Raw genomic sequence first — 5,387 nt, 5'->3', positions numbered from 1 at the left:
AAAAATGGTATAACCTTTCTATCACCCAAGTGTGGTAGATTGGTTATGACATTTCCCTCTTGAATAACAGGTCTTGAGTTCAACTCCTTGTCGGCTAGATCTTTAAGGTCTTTTGGGATAGTTTCTTACGATGTTAAAGCTTTCTTCTTCTCGGGTGTGTGCGTGCGTGGGTGTGTGTGTGTGTGCCAATAAAAGAGGAAAATGGTATAACCTTTCTATCATCCAAGTGTGGTAGATTGGTTATGCCATTCCCGTCTTGAATAAGAGGTCTTGAGTTCAAATCCTCGTCAGCTAGATCTTTAAGGTCTCTTGGGATAGTTTCCTACGACGTTAAAACTCTCTTCTTCTCGGGTATATGTGTGTGTGGGTGTGTGTGTGCACCAATAAAAAGAGAAAAATGGTATAACCTTTCTATCACCCAAGTGTGGTAGATTGGTTATGCCATTTTCCTCTTCAATAAAAAATATCTTCATAAATAAATAAGTGTTTATCTATGTTTAAATATTTGGTTTATATATTTCCATTTATGTTATTGCTTGTGAATATCTATAAAAGTCTAAATAAGTTTGTGATTTCGTCCACATGGAAAAAAGCTTGAGGTGGACACATAATTTTTTTTCCCACAAAATACAAAGAGATTTCAATGCAAAAGGAAAATAGGTGTTCTATTGGTATTTGCTTTCCTAGGATGGAAGACACTTGGTGATCTTCAAAAGCTAAGGAAATGGAGATAATACTATTGATCGCTATGGTTTTTATGCAAATGGAGATAATACTATTGATCGCTATGGTTTTTATGCAAATTGTGAAGAGGATGGAGACAAATGGTACCACATACTATCAAAGCGAGAACTCATTGTTGAGTCCATTTCTTCAAATCTTTGTGAACATTTTCTTTATTTTGCTTCATTTACATTAAAAAACAGCCCTATGACCCATTACCATGACCCCGGGTTTTTTTTGGGTTTCTATAGGGTCTTTAAATGCATATATTCATGAAAAGACAGCCCATATTTCCATTTTTTAATTTTACATATTCCCTTTTACACACACTCTCTTTCCATTACTCTCTCTCTCTCTCTCTCTCTCTCTCTCTCTCTCTCTCTCTCTCTCTATTTCCATTTCTACTAGCATGAAGAAGCTCCTCCACAAAACTGGCTATGTCTACCATGTGTATATCTCTATATTCCATTCATTTCCAAACATGGTTCACCTATTTTCTTCTTTTATCTCTCATGCTTTAACACCAGTGATCTAATTATCTATCAATTTCATCCGTGAGAAGTGGCAAAATGAGAAAAAATCTAGCAAAGTAGTACCAGCTTCATCCAATGGAATCGACATACGACATGCGGAAAATGGCCGTGACAATTTATCAGGTTTCAATGCCAATGCAAAGAAAAAGGCAAATCTTCCAAATCTGGCTATTTTCTCATTCTATCCATTTTACTATTTTTAAATTTTACTTTTCTTTGTCCATTGTATAAAACCATTACTAACAAAAACTCGAACTCTTACTAACCTACTTATTTAAACCCTACTCCTGCTACCTGTCACTTCATCTAAATTGATTGCCTCTTAAAGAAAGTTTTATTTTTGGTAATTACGAGCGATTATGCAAATTCTAATCACTCCAAAAACCTATAAGAGGAGGGTCTCTCCTTTGTAAAAATGAATGAAATGAGAAGAAGAAGTTAGAAGCTTTGTGCGCAAAAAGCCTTGCATTATACCCTTGCTAGCTTAGGAATGCCAATTGTCATAACCTTGCCTAATGCTTGCTCAATCCAAGAATGCAGAGTGCTTACTGTTTTCCCTACATTACTTGTTGCCTTAGTATAATGCATGCCAAAGATGTGCTTTCATAAGAGAAATGAGAGGACATTGTGATTCTTCGACAAACTTGTATGCTTGTGTTGGTGATCAAAGAAGAGGTGCTTGGGCTTTGAGTTTTGGTGGTGTTCTTTTGTTTTGAATTTGCTAAACGTTGGTGCACCTAAAACATGTCGACTCCAAATGTGGGATTGTGTGAGGATATGTATGCGTACAAGTGCACATAGTGGTGCTAGAGCAGGTGTCTAAAGCCATTGCAGCCAAAGGGTTGGAGAAATGTATACCCAATGCGATTTTTTAGGCCAAGGAGGCTCCAGGAGGGGCTAGTAAAGTTGGCAGTCAAAGGTGATCAAAAGGTAGTAATACCATGCCAAGATGTGGTCTTCAGTATGCTCTCCAGGCCTATTCAAACGGCTTGTCAATCAGAGCCCTAGAGAGCAAGTTGTGGGAGTTTTAGTGCAAAAGTGGCTTCCAGATCCCTAGTGGATTGGGCGGATGCAAGTGGGATATCTTGGAGGATGCGACTGGATACACTAGGAGTCCTTGCAATAAAGAGCATGCAGGTCTTCCTGGATCGAGAATCAGAGGCTCAGAGGGCAAGTTATGGCTAGTTGAATGTTTCATGGGGGCCAGTTCTGGAGTGCATTGACCGCCTCGATAGGCATGCCGTTTTGTGTTCTCTCAAACTCACCAAAGCTTGTAGGGATATTAAATAGTGTGGGAAGCTACCTGAAAGTTGCAGCTCTCCGATCGGAGCTTCGAGCATCAAGATAGGGCGAGTTGAAATCGGGCAATCGTCGTGATCGACAGCGATCTGGAGTTTTTTTCCACTTTTGGGGCGACCGTTCGAAGCCGCGAAAGGGTCAAAGTGAAGAGAAAGGCAGTGGGTGCAATGCGCAAAAGGTGAACTATCGGTGGGTCTCGACGGCCCGGGACATGCATTATCGAGCAGGAGACAGTAGGCCTTGGGGGGCTTGAACCAGAGGATGGCACGTGGCATCGCATGAGCCCACATGCGCAGGAAAATGGAAGAGGTCCGGAGTATATAGCCTACACCATGGCGCTCATTGAATCATGTGAAGTGAGAGCTCCTTGAAGCTCTATGTTGATGGCGTCTTAGCGTGGGCCCTGCGCTGGTGGCGCTCTAGGCGGCTTGGGCGGTGATTTAGGCCGAGTTGGCGGTGCGCCTTGGTGGCGACTCAAGCCGATTGTACTGAGCGGCAGTTTTGATATGATAACATGGCGTGCCCTTAGGGGTTGAGTCCCGTGCCCAAGGGGCCCCCCATTTTGAGGAGATGAGTCACAACCCCACCCCCCCCATAGCGAGGTCGCTATTGCCCACTTAGGGGAGGGGTCCCACAGTGAAGAGAGGGCGAGCCCAGGCCATTCAAGGATCTAGCAAGGGAAAGTGGAGAGCCAAGATCAAGCAAAGCAAGAGAGAGGAGTTCAAAGAATTCAAAAGGCAAGTGCAAGGGCAGCCGAGTTGGGCGGACATTAGGGGAATGTGTGCACCATCCAAAAGCTACCAAAAATGAACTATAACAAGTGCTAGCAATGCAAAACAAATTCCAAAAAGAGATCTAAGTGAAGTGCACTAGATGAGAAGCACACCCATTATTTCTTTTTTAAAACTCCTAGATACACCCCTATAAAAGAATGTAAACCTGAAAGTTTGAGGTCTTTTTTTGTCTGAGGGTGTGATTGAAAGTTGCAAGCCTGTGTAGTGCAAATCTTGCCATTGGAGTTGCATATTCTCCTATATTACCCCCCCCATGCAATAATACCAAGGGTTAGCACCTACATCTTGTGTTGCTTCTCCCCATTCCCCTTTTTTTTCCTTGCTCCTTGTGTACTTGCCAGTGTTTGCAGAGGGTTTTCCTGCAGCTTGAATGGTGCCACTAGGAGGGCAAAGTTGGGGTGTTTTGTGAGTAAAAAGGGTGAGTTGATCAGTGTGGGTGTGTATACGTTAAAGGGTATTTCTTGCAAGGTGCGAGGCATTATCTTGGTGTGTTACGGTGGGATTGTTAATGCAAATTGTCAATTTGAAGTAGTTATTTGAGAGGTTAGGGGTGTTGTGGAATCCCTGTGCTATAGAGAGGCAAACATAATGTGTGTTGGGTGTGTTCCCTATTCTCCCTCTCCATCTTCTGGTGCCCCCACTGAGCAAGCTAACACGGACACCATTTTTCGGAGTTCTCCTTGTAAAAACAATTAATATTTTGATTAATCGAGAATATTGTAACTCCTGTTTTCTTGATAAACCTTGTAATTAATGAGCCGGTGCTACAAGCTTCCAGATTGTATCAGCCATTCAATTCCCAGCTTTGGTAGAACTCTAGATTATTACTTTTGACCACCCAAAAACCTTGGCTAAGGTATAAAAGCCAATTTGTGTAAGTTTTTTACAAGTTTTTGGATAAGAAATACATAGCGTGAACTAACGACACTCACTTCTCTCCTTCTCGTGCTTCCTACTCCCTCTCCGGTTGTCACAGTGTGAATGTGTTTGTTGCATTGCAAACGCAGATAAGAGCTCTACGCATTGACGTAAGCCATTCACAATATTTCGTAGCTTTTGGCATCGCTGACCCGCGGCCTAATTTCATCATAACTAGGAGTTTACACTTTTAAAACGAAAACTAAGCATAGGCGGGATATTGGGGCATCATTGCTAAGAATCTAGATGCACTCTAGGTCAAAAACGACTAGGTCAAACATCCACTGCTATCAATAATCGCGATTTTGGAACTTAACCTAAAGTAGGGTTTGAGGCCATAGGCATGTGTGCTTAGGTCTTATTAACTTGTCCTAGAAGTTTTGTTACGTTTAGATGTCGTTTGATGCTGTAACGGATGTGAATTGTTTACCGATGAGCGATTGGCTTTTGTTGATTTCAGTCACTTGAGTGTAGCTTGAGTTAGATGGGAGTTGTTAGTTATTTTCTGAGAGATTGACAACCTTTTGTAGCCTCTATGCACTAGTCGATTTAGCTTCGTCCCATGGTTTGATAACTTAATCGTGGTTCTCGCTAATACTGCAATAAGATAGGATGATGAGGTGAGACATGCGTCCCACATTTGGCGCTGCTACCGGGGATCGAAGAGACCTAAACTAGGAAAAAACATGAGCGTCTTGTGTAATTGTCCTTTAACTTCCTCTAGGGTCACCTAGAGTTCAAAACTCTCTTTTAGAAACCGCATAACTTAAGATTGTCGTCTTTTACTGTGTAGAGGTAGCTTGGAAGTAATCGTACTTGCTAAGTGCCTTTAGTATTATAGGATTGTAGATTTAGATTAGGATTTCGAGAATGATTGGTAGACGAGACAAGTCTTAAGATCAAGACTCTGAAAAACATAAAAATCATAAGAAAACGAGTGTTTGTGGACACTTTCCACAACCCCATTGCATGAGAAACTAGGAGTAGGGTCAGTAGGATCCGAGGTGGATTTCATAGCATTGCTCTCTCTGAAAGAATCAAGTGTGAGTTGTTATGTAAAGTTGCAAAATTTTAGGTCTACTGCTAGAAATACCACGAAAAGACTCGAATTCACTCAATC

This window comes from Adiantum capillus-veneris, chromosome 6 (genome assembly GCF_014529385.1).
Source record: "Adiantum capillus-veneris isolate H3 chromosome 6, ASM1452938v2, whole genome shotgun sequence".
In the NCBI taxonomy this organism is placed as follows: Eukaryota; Viridiplantae; Streptophyta; class Polypodiopsida; order Polypodiales; family Pteridaceae; genus Adiantum; species Adiantum capillus-veneris.
This window is presented reverse-complemented; position numbering follows the sequence as displayed.